Raw genomic sequence first — 17,706 nt, 5'->3', positions numbered from 1 at the left:
AGCAGTGGACTATTATCCTGGTCTCAATGGCATTTCTCCATTGGTCTGTTTGCTTTGGGGCAGGGACAATAACACATCCTGCTGCATTTGTAATTTCAAAGGGTGGTTTAGGATTTTCATTCCCACACACAGTGCACAAAGCAGGACTCAACCCTCAGTGCAAACTAAATGAGCTGCCCACAGATTCTGGCAGCCACAATGAGCCATTTGGTGTGAGAGCTCAGACCTGCCCCTGTCCCAGAGGGAGGGGGTCATCTGCTAGGGGCTTAGAACACTCATCTACCAGCTCCTACCTCCCAAACTTTAAGTAACTCTGTTATCAGTGCCTGTGAGCGTAATTTAAACCATAAAAACAGCCACACTGGGCTAGACCAAAGGTCCACCTAGCTCTGAATCTTGTCCTCTGACAGTAGCCAATACCAGGTGCCCCAACAACCACTCCCCAAGGCACCACTAGGAGTTGAACCCAGGATCTCCTGTTTACAAAACAGATGCTTTAACCAACTTAGCCATGGTGCTTGCCTGTGGTTAAAGTATCATCTCTGTCCACACCTGACTCCCTGCCATCCCCACTGGGGCCTGACAAGCTTTGCTTGTGTTTGGATTCTGCAAAGCAGAGGAACAGGTGAGGTTTTCCTTGCAAGCTGTGTATGTAAGAGAATCTTTGGCCAGGTCTGCACTACAAAGTTATTTCAGCAGAATTATATTGCTCAGGTGTGTGAAAAATACACAACGCTCCCTCAGTCAGTAGCTTGTGGCTGGTGCACACACTGCAAAGCCACGTCTGACAATAAAACTGCCCTGTTTTAAACTGCCCTGTTTTGGTGACAAAATAAAATAACCACGACAAGAGGCCTAGAGCTTCTTGCAGTGACAGAGTGTCAGTGTAGATGCTGCCGTTCATTATATCACTATAACTGGCCTCCACCAGTATCCCACAATGCCCTCTGTGAACTCACCTGCTCAGCATTCCTGCTACAAAGGCTGGGCCCCTCTCCTTTCATCGCTCTGGGAAGTTCTGACAGCTGAGCCTGCTGCTCTGCTCCGGCAGCCAGGAGCAAATCTCTGCCATAGAATGCTGCTCCCTCCCGCACTGTGAACACAGAGCAGGGTGGTAGGAACTTCCTTTCACTGGGGGGCCACGGAGTCCAAACTATGATGCCCTTATGACACCCCTTCCCTCGAGGGGTCTCTTACCTTCTAAACAGGGACGTCTGTTTTCTAGTAAAATCACTAAAAGGGAAGGAGAAAACTCGAAAGAGGTTCCTCCTGGCGCCCACGTACATGAATCCGAATACGCTGTCAGTCCTCAAAGAGAGACCTGGAGAAGGAGACTTGCTGAAGCAAAGCCACAGGGGTCTCTGAGGTTTCCCTGGCCCCTTGCCCCTGTCCTGCCTGGCTGATGTCAGCATCTCTCTGTGAGGTCACCACCTCCCCACCACCTTTGACCAATAGACTGAGGTCCTGCAAAAGGCCTTTGTGATGTCACTGCCACACCCCTCCCTTGCTATGCTAATGTCCTGCCCCTAGCCAGGCACTTTGGAGGTTTGAGCTACTCCCTGTGGATCACCCCACTCAAGGAGCATTTGTTCTAGGAAGCAAGCCGGCTAGACAGTAAAACATCAGATGCTGCTCCCAATGCAATACTCAGTTTTTCAGAAATTAATCGACTTTATGGTCAGAAGAGACCACTAGAGCATTTAATCTGCATATCCACAGGCCTCCTGTATGACACAATTGCTACTTTTGGGGCAAACACATTCCAGAAAGGCATCTAGTCTTCATTAAATGACATCAGGAGATGGCGAATCGACCAATTTACTTAGTAGCTTGTTCCTGTGGTGAATCATCCTTGCTGTTGACTATTTGTGTCTTATTTGTAATCTGAATTTGTCTCTTTTCACCTTCTAGCCATTGGGTCTTGTTATGCCTTTCTCTGCTCGATTAAGGGCCCTTTAAAGCCCAATCTTTTCTCTCCATTAAGGCACTACAATACTTCGGTGAAGTCATCTTTTAATCTTCTTTTGACAAACTGAACAGGTTAAGCTCTTTCAATAGCTCACTAGAAGGCATTTTTCTCCAGCCCTCAGAACATTTGGCAGCTCTTTGCTGCACCAGCTCCATTTTCATAGAATCATAGAATATCAGAGTTGGAAGGGACCTCAGGAGGTCATCTAGTCCAACCCCCTGCTCAAAGCAGGACCAATTTCCAACTAAATCATCCCAGCCAGGGCTTTGTCAATCCTGACCTTAAAAACCTCTGAGGAAGAAGATTCCACCACCTCCCTAGGAGATTCCACCACCTCCCTAGCACCCATTCCAGTGCTTCATCACTCTCCGAGTGAAAAAGTTTTTCCTAATATCCAACCTAAACCTCCCCCACTGCAACTTGAGACCATTACTCCTTGTTCTCTCATCTGTTACCACTGAGAAGAGACTAGATCCATCCTTTTTGGAACCCCCCTTCAGGTAGTTGAAAGCAGCTATCAAATCTCCCCTCATTCTTCTATTCTGCAGACTAAACAATCCAAGTTCCCTCATCCTCTTCTCATAAGTCATGTGCTCCAGCCCTCTATTCATTTTTGTTTTCCTTCGCTGGACTCTTTCCAATTTTTCCATATCCTTCTTGTAGTGTGGGTCTCAAAACTGGACACAGTACTCCAGATGAGGCCTCACCAATGTCGAATAGAGGGGAATGATCACGTCCTAGATCTGCTGGCAATGCCCCTATCTATACAGCCCAAATGCCGTTAGCCTTCTTGGCAACAAGGGCACACTGTTGACTCATATCCAGCTTCTCATCCACTGCAACCCCTAGGTCCTTTTCTGCAGAACTGCTTCCTAGCCATTCGGTCCTTAGTCTGTAACAGTGAATGGGATTCTTCCATCCTAAGTGCAGGACTCTTCACTTGTCCTTTTTGAACCTCTTTAGGTTTCTTTTGGCCCAGTCCTCTAATTTGTCTAGGTCCCTCTTTATCCTATCCCTACCCTCCAAAGTATCTACCATTCCTCCAAGCTTAGTTTCATCTGCAAACTTGCTGAGAGTGCAGTGCACGCCATCTTCCAGATCATTAATGAAGATATTGAACAAAACCAGCCCCAGGACCAACCCTTGGGGCACTCCACTTGAAACTGGCTGCCAACTAGACATGGAGCTGTTGATCACTACCCGCTGAGCCCGACGATCTAGCCAGCTTTCTATCCATCTTATAGTCCAATCATCCAGCCCAGACTTCTTTAACTTGCTGGCGAGAATACTATGGGAGACCATATCAAAAACTTTGCTAGAGTCAAGGAATAACACATCCACTGCTTTCCCTTCATCCACATACCCAGTTATCTCCTCATAGAAGGCAATTAAGTTAGTCAGGCATGACTTGCCCTTGGTGAATCTGTGCTGACTGTTCCTGATCACTTTCCTCTCCTCTAAGTGCTTCAGAATTGATTCCTTGAGGACCTGCTCCATGATTTTTCCTATGGCAGAGATTTGCTCCTGGCTGCCGGAGCAGAGCAGCAGGCTCAGCTGTCAGAACTTCCCAGAGCGATGAAAGGAGAGGGGCCCAGCCTTTGTAGCAGGAATGCTGAGCAGGTGAGTTCACAGAGGGCATTGTGGGATACTGGTGGAGGCCAGTTATAGTGATATAATGAATGGCAGCATCTACACTGACACTCTGTCACTGCAAGAAGGAACTGAGGTGAGGCTGACTGGCCTGTAGTTCCCTGGATCCTGCTTCTTCCCTTTTTAAAAGATGGGTACTACATTAGCCTTTTTCCAGTCATCCGGGACCTCCCTCATTTGCCATGAGTTTTCAAAGATATTGGCCAATGGCTCTGCAATCACATTCGCCAACTCCTTTAGCACCCTTGGGTGCAGCGCATCCGGCCCCATGGACTTGTGCTCGTCCAGTTTTTCTGAATAGTCCCTAACCACTTCTTTCTTCACAGAGGGCTGGTCACCTTCTCCCCATACTGTGCTGCCCAGTGCAGCAGTCTGGGAGCTGACCTTGTTTGTGAAGACAGAGACAAAAAAATCATTGAATACATTAGCTTTTTCCACATCCTCTGTCACTACGTTGCCTCTTTCATTCAGTAAGGGGACCACACTTTCTTTGACTTTCTTCTTGTTGCTAACATACCTGAAGAAACCCTTCTTGTTACTCTTAACACCTCTTGCTAGCTGCAACTCCAAGTATGATTTCGCCTTCCTGGTTTCACTCCTGCATGCCTGAACAATATTTTTATACTCCTCCCTGGTCATTTGACCAATCTTCCAGTAACACAAAGGTGCTTGTTTAAAAATTTAACAACTGGATGTGTCATGGACCAATCAGAGGCTGGAGTTGACATTTCAACAGTGAATGAAAGAAAGGATGCCTAGGTTGGGGTAGGCCATGTAGGAGCTAGGAAGTGAAGACAAGCAGCTTGTTTGTTGCACTAGAGAATGGAGGGGCGCCAGGAGAGGTGACATGGTCAAAGTAGCAGGCAGGGGAATCTTTGCAGCAGCACTTTGAATGGATATGAGCAGAACAAAATTGTATTAAAAGGTACATGGTGCATTAAGACTATTACCTTCTGCTTCTTCAAAGCTGCCTCTAGCGATTCAAGCTGAAACTGTCTTTGCTGTTGTTCTTTTTTAAGCTTGCCTAATTGTCTTTCGAGCTCTTGAATCTTCTGACGGGCACTTGTGGAAAGGCCTTCTTTCCATTCTTCCACAACCCAGCTCATTTTATATCTCCTTTTTTCCTTAATATAAAGTGTATATCAATGAACCTGAAACACATGGAGAACATTACTACAACTGATTTTTAAAAGGTTGTTTCAAACTTTTGATTTTTTTAGTTGAATGCAACAAAGACTGTGGATTTAAAAATTACTCCTCACTTTCATAATAATTAAGACAGGGCTAGAAAGAATTTTACCTTATGAAACTGTTACAATGTTGGCTCACATTCTGGTCTCTGGAACCATGGTTAGCAATTTCTAGCTGGAGCATAACTTCTAATTTGACATTCTGATTCCTTAGGCTGTGTCTATCTACACTAGAGTCCTAACAGCAGCACAGCTGTACTGCTTCATCGCAGTCCACATTGGCAGTTTTGTCAGCAAAACTTATGTTGGTCAGGGGGGTGTTTTCCTTCACACCCCTGACCATCAAAAGTTTTACTGACAAAAGGGCTAGTGTAGACATAGGCAAGTGACTTCCATCTCCTACAGGGATAATTTTTACCCTACTGGTCCCACATTTGAGATGCATTTCAGAAAGATGCCTTCTATTATGTTATTTTAATGATCATACAAAAACAATTTGTTAAAGATCTTTCCATTGATGTGTTCCCATGCATGCAAAACATCAACACACATGTTCATGCTGAAAGCCTCGCTTTCTCTGCTGAGAAAAGTTATACCTTCATTTTAGGTGTCTGCTGTGCTTTTCTCTTTACAAATTTTACAGTTTTTGGAAAGCAAAATAGCTGAGTTTGTAAGCACTGTTTTTGCCAGCATGGGGCAAGCACTCAAATGTAAACATGAATTCAACTGCTGCATATATTGACTCAGCTGTAGGATGACATGTTTCTTCAAGCAGAACTGTATTTTGATGTAATGACAAATAAATTAATCAGATTTTTGAGATTATTAAGAGAGAAAAAGTGTATTAGTTATGAAGCACTGCAAACAATTGCCAGGAAATCAGATATAGATTTTTTTTGGTGAGAAGTTATTGTACTACCAAATGAAAATAAGCACTTAGGTCTGGTGTACACTGAAAAAGTTAGGCTGATGAATCTGTCTTCTGTCAACCTAGTTGTGCATGTGTTTACACTTAAATGTCACTCTCACTGATGTAAGTGCCCCATTACAGCAACACAGTAACACCACCTCCCCAAGCGGCGTTGAACCATGGTCAATGTACCCAGGTCAATGCAGCACAAGTATAGATGCTGCATTACCTTTGTCAGCCCTAACAATCCTCCAGCAGCTGTCCCACAGTGCCTGACACTGACTGCTCTAGTCACAACTGCAAACTCCATTGTCCAGGGATCACAGAGACCAGAATGCCCCTTTCCTTGTTAAAGTTCCACAACTTTTTTTCTTGACTGTCTCCCTAGCAATTCTCCATTCCTGTGTGCAACTGTCTAGCTGAACATGCTGTCCACATGCACTCCCGCTTGGAGTAAACTGGAGATGGTGGATCTGCTGGGCCTCTGGGAAGAAGAGGCTGTGCAAGCACAGCTATGGACCAGCCACAGAAACGTGGACACCTCTGAGCAGATTGCATGGGGGATGCAGGAGAAGAGGGGCGACAGGGGCTAGCAGCAATGCCATGACAGGACCAGCTTTAGGAAGTGTGGGGCCCAATTTGAACAGTTTTGACAGGCCCCCAGCAGAGAGGACTAAAAAAAAAAAACCACATGTAAAAAAACATGTGGGGCTTGTACTCACTGGACAGTGCTCCGAGTCTTCAACGGCACTTCAGCGATGGATCCTTCACTCGCTCCAGGTCCTCGGTGGCCCTGAAGGACCTGCTACCAAAGACCCAGTGTGAGCAAGTGAAGGACCCACCGCCAAAGTGCCACCAAAGACCCAGAGCGCCGCCAGGTGAGTAAAAATTAAAAAGGCACCTCTAGCCAGGGAATGGATTCTCACTGGGCGCGGGACCCTCTTAGGCATGGGGCCTGATTCTGGGGAATTGGTGGAATAGGCCTAAAGCCGGCCCTGTTCAAAGGAACACAAGAAAATAGGTTCTAACACTGCATGTTAGAACTACACTTGCAGAGTATTTCTTCATAGATTCATAGATTCTAGGACTGGAAGGGACCTCCAGAGGTCATCGAGTCCAGTCCCCTGCCCTCATGGCAGGACCAAATACTGTCTAGACCATCCCTAATAGACATTTATCTAACCTACTTTTAACTATCTCCAGAGATGGAAATTCCACAATCTCCCTAGACAATTTATTCCAATGTTTAACCACCCTGAGAGTTAGGAAGTTTTTCCTAATGTCCAACCTAAACCGCTCTTGCTGCAGTTTAAGCCCATCACTTCTTGTTCTATCCTTAGAGGCTAAGGTGAACAAGTTTTCTCCCTACTCCTGATGACACCCTTTTAGATATCTGAAAGGACATCTATATATAGTAAACAATTCGAGTGTGGGTATGCATGTGTGTACATATAAATAGCATGTTTTTAGTCCTAGCAGTAGCTGAAACCAGTCAATGTAGTAATATAACATGGTGTACAAGTGAAATGTATTTATAACACCATACCTAGCTATGAACTCTATTTTGAATTAATAGGATCTCTGTAACCTTCTGGCAAAAAGGATTTACAGCTAAACACACTTCTGTCCAAGGCTGTGGAGGTTAACATTCTTTTTCTGTTTTATTAGTGGCAGCGCCTGACTTGCTGGATCCCAAATCTGCCACTCAGAACTCCTGACTACTGCTATCATTTTCTCCAAAATCCACAGTGCTCGGGTCATGAGAGGAATGTGATTTGGCTATTAATGTTATGAAATGGAAGACAGTCTCAACAATTTTTCTGGTGGTTGTTGTATATTTAATAATTGGAACTACTGTCTTCAAAGCCCTGGAGCAGTCACATGAAACTGCCCGAAGAGCCACCATTGTGATTCAGAAACAGATGTTTGTAGCTGAGCGTTCCCATGTGAATGCATCCGAGCTTGATGAAGTAATTCAGGTCATTCATGCAAAAAAGTAACTCGTTCCTATGTTTTAGAAAGATGAATTCTTGTACAGCAATGGTTCTGTAATAAATGGGACAGCGCTGTATCAGCATTTGAGCTGCAAATGTAGCAAGGTGGCTAACTTAAGATAGAAAGGTTGGCAATAGCATTTTTAAAGGAGGCTTCAGCTGAAAAGTCATTGCTAATTTTTTTTATGTTCCCTGTGCATTATAGACAACTTTTAAATTAGATGTTCCTGTGCCAATTAAATGACTATTCATAAGCAATCTGTATAATTTAGTAGTTCACAAAGGAATTGGTGTATTGATTGAGCCTTACTTGCTTTGTCAATATTGGGAAAGCAGAGCGTGGATGACCATTATCTTAAAAAAGGGCCTGGAGAGCGGGGCTGCGGGGTTTCGGGGCTCTGGCCGGGAGAGCGGGACCGCGGGGTTGCAGGGATCCGGCCGGGCTATCGGGGCTGTGGGGTTGCGGGGCTCTGGTTGGGGGAAGCAGGATTGCGGGGATCCAGCAGAGAGATTGGGGTTGCTGAGCTCCGGCTGGGAGAGCGGGGCTGCGGGGTTGCGGAGCTCCGACTGGGAGAACGGGGTTGCGGGGCTCGAGCCGGGGTAGTGGGACCACAGGGTTGTGGGGCTGAGGCTGGGAGAGGGGGGCTGCAGGCATGCGGGGATCCAGCCGGGAGATCGGGGATGCGGGGCTCCAGTTGGGGTAGTGGGGCCACGGGATTTGCCGCGTTCATCCAGGGAAGCGCAACCATGGGGTTGCGGGGACCTGGCCGGGAGAGCGGGGCTACAGGGTTACGGGTTTGTGGGGCTCCAGCTAAGAGAGTGGTGCCGAGGGATGAGGATCTCAGGCCAGGAGAGCGGGACCGCCATGTTGCGGGTCTCTGGCTGGGGTAGCGGGGCTGCGGGACTTGCCATGCTTGGCCTGGGGAGAGGGACCGCGGGACTGCGGGGCTCCGGCCAGGAGAGCGGGGCTATGGGGCTACGGGGTTGTGGGGCTCTGGCTGGGAGAGTGGGACTGTGGGGATGCTGGGCTCTGGCTGGGGTGGCTGGGCCATAGGACTTGCCGTGCTCGCCGGAGGAGCGGGACCGCGAGGTTGCGGGGCTCTAGCCGGGAGAACGGGGCTTCAGGATTGCGGGGCTTGGCTGGGAGAGTGGGGCTGCAGGGTTGTGGGGCTCCAGCCGGTGGGAGTGGGGCCAAAATGCAAAAGCTGACATTAACATTGTTTCGGTCTGTGTGTTACTTGACATCGTGTGTTCAGTGTCACCATAGAAGGGAAGGGCTTTGCATAGATGGAAATTTACTTGGGCATCAGTGGAAAATGTTAAGTAAAATTTGCTTTAAAAATTAAACCTGATGCTTTGTCATCTTGTGTCATCGTTTTTGTTTCTTAGCTTTCAGCTATTTAAGTGAACTCTAAAACTTGCATACTGACTGTTTACTATTTGCCATTGTATCTCTCTAATCTCCTTCATAACCATCACTGATTTTTTCCATTTTAATACTATACCATAGTATCAGAGACAGTGAGAAAAATAGCAAATAAAGGTACATGACTATCTGTCTATCGCTATAGAGAATGATCAATATACATGCATCTGTATCACATAGAGAGATGTGATGTATTCCCTGCAGGGCCTGTCAGAGTGGTTAAGCACTGGAATAAATTTCTTAGGGAGGTTGTGGAATCTCCATCATTGGGGAGTTTTAAGAGCAGGTTGGACAAACATCTGTCAAGAATGGTCTAGATAATACTTAGTCCTGCCATGAGTGCAGAGAACTGGACTAGAGACCTCTCCAGGTCCTTTCCAGTTCTATGATTCTATCTCTCACCATACATTGTTTCACTCTTCTCTCCCATCCCACCTCGCTTCTCATTGCATGGACTGCCTCAACCGCATTCCTGAGTTTGTGGCCCCAGGCTTTCCCGTCTCCTCCTCAGAGCAGGTCTAGGATGACCAGACAGCAAATGTGAAAAATCAGGACAGGGGATGAGGGGTAAAAGGAGCCTATATAAGAAAAAGACCCCAAAATCAGTACTGTTCCTACAAAATCGGGACACCTGATCACCCTAAGCAGGCCACACCCCAGACTCCATAGGGTTTGCAGGTGGGGTGTTCCCCCAGGGTTGGGATCAGGCTCAGGGTCCAGGGGAGGTTTGGCAGGTCAAGAGACCTGGGGGTGTGTGTTGCCTGGGGGGTTTGGAGAACAGCAGTGAAGGGGAAGTTGGACACTTGCCAGAATACCAGGGAGACAAGGCAGGTGAGATGATACCTGTCATTGGACCAACTTTTCAGCCACACAGGGCTCTTCTTCATGTCAGGGAAAGGTGCTCAGAGCGTCACACGTACATGTAAGGTGGAGCACTCTGCCCCGAGTCCCAGACACTCCCGTTCTTCCTGGAACAGTGGGGGCCTGTCCCCACTGGCTTGTAAACAGCCCCACTGTGTAACCCAGAGATGGCTTCATCTTAGCTCCAAGACCCCAGCAGTCACTGCTCCAGTGGAGATGGTGACACAGCCCACTGCCCCATGTGGCTACCAGAGGCCACAGACTGGGCACTGGTTGAGGAGGATACATGCAGGGCACTGCCTCACCTGGCCACCAGGGTCACTGCTCCAATGGTGGTGGTGATGGTAAGGGAATGAAACAGGGATCACTGCAGCAACAATAGCGGGGATACATGCAAGGCATTGCCACACCTGGCCACCAGAAGTCACTGCTCCAACAAGAAGGCACCTACAGGGCACTGCATCTACAGGGCTCTCCTGTGCCTGGCCAGCAGGGGTCAGTATCACAGTGCTAGTGGGGAGATACACATAGGGCGCTGCCACATCTGGCCTCCAGATAATACACCTAGGGCACTGCCCCACCAACTGTCCATGCAGTGCCCAGCACAAGGAGGTGTGGACAGGGCTGGATCAACCTTTTGTAGGCCCGGCACCAAACAGATTTGTGGGCTCCCATGGGGGAATGGGGCATGGCACGAGGGGGGTTGACCCCAGAGCGAGGGACTGGTCAGGGGCAAGTAATGGCGGGGGGGGAAAGGGGGCACAGCCACGGTCTGCACACAGCCTGGCACAAGGCCACTGTTTACAAACCCGCAGCCGCCAGAAGCACACTGGCCTACTCAGCCCTGCGCTGCCAGCATGCTCCACCATACTACCCCCTGCCCATTACCCCCACCCCTTATGCCTGGCAACTCCCATGACCAGTACCCCTCTGGCCACAGAGCTCTATAACCAGCACCCCCCACTGCCTAGTGCTCCTCTCACAGCCCCCCCACAACTGCCCAGTGCTCCATATTCCTGAGGGAATTCAGCACCAAAACATTCAACGTTCTGTGCACTATTTTAAAATTCTGCACATCTTATTTGTCAATAAATAAATGTGGAAGCTCCAGCCTGCAGGGGGAGCACAGGCCACTGGCTGCATGGAGGTGGGAGATCACCCTGCAGCTTCCCCAGCCCCCCAGGACAGGGCTGCACCCGACCCTGAAACAGTGTAAGGAATGAGTCTGCGCCAGACACACCTTTGGGCACTGCCCCTCTGCACCAGCTGCACCAGCTGTGGGAGGCAGCTCAGCCTGGCAGGATCCAAGTGTGGAGGGGCTCAGTGAGGGGGATCCAGGTGGGGCTAGCAGGGTTCTGGGTGGAGCAGTCAGAAAGCAGGTGCTTCATTGGAGGATCTGGATGCACAGGGGCTCGTTGGGGCTGATGGAGCAGTGTGACTCTGAAGAGGGATCCAGGTGAAGGAGCTTGGGGCTCAGCAGGGGGTGTCTAGGTGTGGGGAGCGCAGCACAAGGGGGGCTGGGTGCAGGGGAGATAGAGCTCATTGGGGTGGGGGGCCAAGTGCAGCTGTCTGGGGCTCTGGGGGTGGGTGGCTGGGGGCTCATTGAGGTGGTACAGATGCAGGGGAGGTGGGGCTAGTCAGGGGGATGGTTCAATGGGACTGCTTAATGGGCGAGCCTCAGCTGCTGCCAAGGGGATGCTGCATGCTGGGGCCTCGCTTCTCCCCTGCCCTCGCTTCTTCTATTCCATTCTCTTCCTCACCCCATGCTCCTTCCCCACTGCCCCATCTCCTCCCCATCCCACCCCCTTCCTCCCCTGCTGCTTATTTTCCCCAGCCCCTCTTGCCCCACCCCAGCACATGCATTCCCGCTGTACAGAACAGGATGGACCCTCCCAGCACACAGAAAAGGGCACGAGCGGGACTAGGACCCAAAAGGCTGCATCCAGCTGCAAAGTCAGCAGAACTGAACAGCCCCCTCTTTCAGGCGGGACTCCCCAGACACAGCTCCTACAGCCAATTCATCAGCACTGAACAAACACTGCAAGACTAATCTCTTACAGGCCAGATTTTAGCAAAGAGCCTTTAAGCCTCATTGCAGGGAGCTTCCCCCACCCCCCAGCCATGAACAGAATATTGCTACCAGCCTCCAGCTCAGGGTTGATCCTTCACTTCCTCCCATGCAGCCCTCAGAGAAAGAGCTCCCTAGGCACCTTGAAGGGGAAAATCCATAAACAAATCTTCCCTTTGCTCTCACTTGTCAAGGGCCCAGGCCTTCCAGGTATCTATCCCAGCACGTCGGGTTAGGAGTTCCTGCTGTTCCCTCTTGAGAAACACTGACCTTGCACTGCACTGGGGGGCTCTGGGGTCTGTCCCATTTTGCAAGCACGTATTTCCTGTTTCTGGGAAGAAAGAACTACTGCCCTTGCATTAACTCCCTGTTGCACTGTGCTTCCATCACAATGCCAGAGCCACTCTGGGCAGGAGACTCCTTTGTCAGCCGCCCTTGTGACAGGGGCAGGCTCATTTCCACAAGACACAGGTAGTTCGGAGAGACTGGGCAGCGGAAGGAGCCCCATGTCCTGAGCTAGGAGAGCTAATGCCCGATAAAGGAGACTTTTACCCTTTTAGCTTTCACCACCTGCAGCTGAGAGGAGTGAGCAGTGGCAGTGGGTGGGGGGCAGGAGACGGAGAGGAGCCCTGGGCCTGGACGCTTGAGAGGAGCGAGCACCAGCAGTGGGTGAGAGGGAGGAGGCGGAGAGGAGCCCTGGGCCTGGCTGGCGGAGAAAAGCTAGCAGTGGACAGGGGCAAGGGGGTAGAGGGGAGAGGAACCAGTTAACAGGGGGACCTCAGGGTGCATTGCAAGTGGAGGGGGCCAAGCTGGGGCCCCTTTGGAGCCTGGGCCCAGTGCCATGGTGCCAGTGGCACCATCGGAAAGCCAGTACTGGGCGTGGACCCTGAGCAAGGCTTTTGGGTGATGCAGTAATGGAGCTAGGGGGTGATAAGGGCGGTTCCACACATCTCTAATCCCAGCCCCATTTCTCCAGTGCCCAAAGCTATGACCATGACCATGAGCCCACCCCTCTCAGTCTCAGACCCCAGAGCACCAGAGACATGACTGGCCTCTCATGCTGAGACCCAGTTACAGCTATGAAGGCTCCCCAAACTCTCTAGAAAGACGGGAGTGGGAGGAGCAACCTCCTTAGCCTGGCAGGCAGGACGCATCCTTCCCAGTATTTCAGAGATCCTGCCCCTAGGCAGATAGACCCAGCCTAGCCCATAGGAGACTGGGTGGGGAGGCATAGGAAGATGATGCAGGCAACTGAACATGACAGGTTTTCATGAAAGGAGAGAAAGAGAGAGAGTTTAAGTGTGGGTTGCCCAACACAGTAGAGAAGAGAGACAGAGACAGAAAAACCTAGGAGAAAGGAATGAAACTCAGAACAGGGAGTCACCCTCAAAGATCCAAACTTCTCCTACGCAGCACACACCACTGCTGACCAGAGAGATGAACAGCTCCAGCAAATGGCAACATCATCTGGACAACCGTACTCAGAGAGTAGTTATTAATGGTTCCCAATCCTGCTGGAAAGGTATAACAAGTGGGGTTCCGCAGGGGTCTGTTTTGGGACCGGTTCTGTTCAATATCTTCATCAACGACTTAGATATTGGCATAGAAAGTAAGCTTATTAAGTTTTCAGATGATACCAAACTGGGAGGGATTGCAGCTGCTTTGGAGGATAGAGTCAAAATTCAAAATGATCCGGACAAATTGGAGAAATGGTCTGAGGTAAACAGGATGAAGTTTAACAAAGACAAATGCAAAGTCCTCCACTTATGAAGGAACAATCAGTTTCACATATACAGAATGGGAAGGAACTGTCTAGGAAGGAGTATGGCAGAAAGGGATCTAGGGGTTATAGTGGACAAAAAACTAAATATGAGTCAAGAGTGTGATGCTGTTGCAAAAAAAGCAAACGTGATTCTGGGATGCATTAACAGGCGTGTTGTGAGCAATGCATGAGAAGTCATTCTTCTGCTCTATTCTGCGTGGTCAGGCCTCGGCTGGAATATTGTGTCCAGTTCTGGGCACCACATTTCAAGAAAGATGTGGAGAAATTGGAGAGGATCCACAGACGAGCAACAAGAATGATTAAAGGTCTGGAGAACGTGACCTATGAAGGAAGGCTGAAAGAATTGGGTTTATTTAGTTTGGAAAAGAGAAGACTGAGAGGGGACATGGTAGCACTGTTCAAGTATCTAAAATGGTGTCATAAGGAGGTGGGAGGAAACTTGTTCATCTTAGCCGCTAAAGATAGAACAAGAAGCAATGGGCTTAAACTGCAACAAGGGAGGTTTAGGTTGGACATTAGGAAAAAGTTCCTAATTGTCAGGATGATTAAAAATTGGAATAAACTGCCTAGGGAGCTTGTGGAATCTCCATCTCTGGAGATATTTAAGAGTAGGTTAGATAAATGTCTATCAGGAATGGTCTAGACAGTATTTGGTCCTGTCATGAGGGCAGGCCACTGGACTTGATGACCTCTCAAGGTCTCTTCCAGTCCTAGAGTCTATGAATCTGTGAATCTCCCTTGAATCCACAGCTAGTCAGGACATTTTTTTTCTTTTTTTTTCTTTTTTTTTCCCTGAAGAAACCCACATCCAGCAAATGGGAAGTCCCTGCCTGGAGCCAGGGGGGTGGTGACCAGAGCTCTAGCCAGACCGAACACTTATCTCACAGCCAGTGACAGCTGCTCCGCTCCCAACTGGACAGGTCTTGCCTGGCATAAACAATACTTGTGCTTTCACTCATTTTCCATCTCACCACTGGGATGGACTCTTTCCCCCCTTCTCTTCCACCTCCCCCACACACACTTCTTTCCCCTTGATGCCAAACACAACACAAGAAGAAAAAACAAAAGTTATCATCACAATCAGCCGTGATGGCTAGGCTCTCCTTCTCGCATCGCCCATGCTCCAGGGCTGTGCCCTGAACCCCCTTTGCATGATGTTGTCACAGCTACAATTAGAAAGCACAGCACTGCACCTGAACCCAAAATAGTCACTCTGCACAGGAGACTCTTGTCCCTTCCACTGGTCCTAACCTCACAGAGCCCCAGGCCCAGCTAGGATGCACCTTATTTTTCTTTAGTACTGGGGCTCTTGTCCTCTCCTTCCTATCCTCTTGGACTCCACCTGTGAGCAAGGCTGGCTCTAGCAATTTCACTGCCCCAAGCACAGCGGCATGCAGCGGGGGGCGCTCTGCCGCTCTCCAGTCCCACTGCTCCGGTGGACCTCCCGCAGGCTTCCCTGCGGGGGGTCCGGTGGTCTGGCGTCTCCAGTGGACCTCCCTCAGGCGTGCCTGCGGATGCTACACCGGAGCCGCGGGACCAGCGGATCCTCTGCAGGCACGCCTGCGGGAGGTCCACAGAAGCCGCCTGCCACCCTCCTGGCAACTGGCAGAGATCCCCCCCGTGGCATGCCGCCCCAAGCACGCGCTTGGCGTGCTGTGGCCTGGAGCCGGCCCTGTCTGTGAGAGAGGACAGGGAAATGTTACAGACACAGAGACCCTCCCCCAGCTCTCTCTGCACCTTTGGCTCACACTTGGTTATCTCCCCAAACCTTGGGGCTGTCCAGCATATCTCCATCCACAGAAGTCATCTGGTCTTGTCTTAGACTCCATCTTCATATTGCTCTTCTCCTTCCCAGAACTCCTGCTCTGCTCCTCAGACCTGTCTTTCCTCAGCTCTGCAGGCAGAAGGGAAGGGGCATCATGGGAACACACACACCCCACTCCAGACACCACATGGCATCCACAGGGCTATCAAACCATGTCACCTTTGGCCAAAAACCACATCCCACCCCAAGGGAGCAAACCCCCTTTGTGAGCCCGGCAGAAACCCACACCAAGCTCAGCCAAACTGGGACCTTGCCCCCTGCTTTCCCGGGCTCATGGATGGAGAAGTTTGGTGGGCAGTGGGGCCCCAAGGGACTGGCTCAGTGTGTGAATGAGTGACTGGGGTATATGTGGGGGGCCGACCTGTGGGTTTGGGTGTCCAAGAGGACCCAAGGTAAGGGACTAGGGGGATTAAGGGTAGAGGAGGGTAGGGTTATCAAGGTGCACTGGGGGAATGGGGATTTAGAGACCCCAGAGAGGACGGGTAGGGCGAGTTGGAGGGCCCCATGGGGGCTGAAAAGGGGAACCAGACAGATTGGGGGGAGCAGAGAGTAGAGATGAGGAACTCGCACACTGGGGATGGAGGGGGCGGTGGGGTGACAGGGACATGGGGCCCAGCGCTGGAGAAATGGGTTGGAGTTGATGGGGGTGGGGTGGGAGGACGATGCTCGGAGAGGCAGCACATTGGCAGAGCAAAGGAAAAGGCCACAGAGAGAGGACAGGGTGAGGGAGGGGGGATTTGGGGGTAAGGCGGAGGTTGGGAGTGAACTAGAGGGAGTTTGGGGAGCAGGACTGAGGGGTCCCCATGGGTGCAGGGCAGGGCTGGGGGAGGGGGCCGGGGTGGGCTGAATGGGCCCAGGGACAGGGCAGGCTGGGGGCTGATGGGGATGTCAGGTCCCTAAGGAGCACGGAGCAGATGGAGCAGGGGCTGGGGGTACTGAGGGGGCCCCACGCGTGCAGACTGGGCCGGGGGGGTGGGGCCCGACCCTGCAGGGAATACATCACATCTCTCTATGTGAGACAGGTGCATGTATATCGATCATTCTCTATAGAAATAGACAGTCATATTTCTTTATTTGCTACTTTTCTCACTGTCTCTGATACTATGGGATAGTATTAAAATGGAAAAAAGTCAGTGATGGCTATGAAGGAGATTAGAGAGAAACAACCGCAGATAGTAAACAGTCAGTATAAAAGTTTTAGAGTTCACTTAAATAGCTGAAAGCTAAGAAATAAAAATGATGACACAAGATGACAAAGCGGCAGGTTTAAATTTTTAAAGCAAATTTTACTTAACATTTTCTACTGATGCCCAGGCAAATTTCTGTCTATACAGAGCCCTTCCCTCCTATGGAGACACTGAATACACAATGTCAAGTAACACACAGACTGAAACAATGTTAATGTCAGCTTTTGCCTTTTGGTCCAGCTCCCCCCAGCCAGAACCCAGCAACCCCGCATCCCCAATCTCCCAGCCGGATCCCCTCAACCCCATGGCCCCGCTATCCCGGCTTGAGCTCCGCATCTCCGCAGCGCCGCTCTCCCGGCAGGAGCCCCACGGCCCTGCCACCCTGACCAGAGCCCCACATCCCTGATCTCCCGGCTGGAGCCCTGAAACTCCTTGGTCCTGCCACCCTGGCCTGAGCTCCGCATCCCTGCAGCCCCGCTGTCCCGGCCAGAGCCTTGCAACCCCACAGCCCCGCTCTCCTGGTCCTTTCTTAAGGTAATGGTTGACCATGCTCTGCTTTACTCACCTGGTGGCGCTCTGGGTCTTCGGTGGCACTTTGGTGACGGGTTTTTCGCTTGCTCTGGGTCTTCGGCGGCACTTTGGTGGTGGGTCCTTCACTTGCTCGCTCTGGGTCTTTGGAGGCAGGTCCTTCAGGGCCACCAACGACCTGGAGTGAGTGAAGGATCCATCGCTGAAGTGCCATCGAAGACTCGGAGCACTGTCCAGTGAGTACAAGCCCCACATGTTTTTTTACATGTGGTTTTTTTTTTTAGTCCTCCCTGCCGGGGGCCTGTCAAAACTGTT

At 50.3% G+C, this 17,706-nt stretch overlaps 1 non-coding gene across 1 annotated transcript; it reads right to left on the bottom strand.

The window, feature by feature from the left end:
* Positions 1-445: 445 nt before the first annotated feature.
* Positions 446-519, bottom strand: TRNAT-UGU (transfer RNA threonine (anticodon UGU)). Its single transcript has one exon. It is a non-coding gene; the product is annotated as a tRNA-Thr (tRNA).
* Positions 520-17,706: the final 17,187 nt, after the last annotated feature.

This window comes from Gopherus flavomarginatus, chromosome 1 (assembly GCF_025201925.1).
Source record: "Gopherus flavomarginatus isolate rGopFla2 chromosome 1, rGopFla2.mat.asm, whole genome shotgun sequence".
In the NCBI taxonomy this organism is placed as follows: domain Eukaryota; kingdom Metazoa; phylum Chordata; order Testudines; family Testudinidae; genus Gopherus; species Gopherus flavomarginatus.
This window is presented reverse-complemented; position numbering and strand designations above follow the sequence as displayed.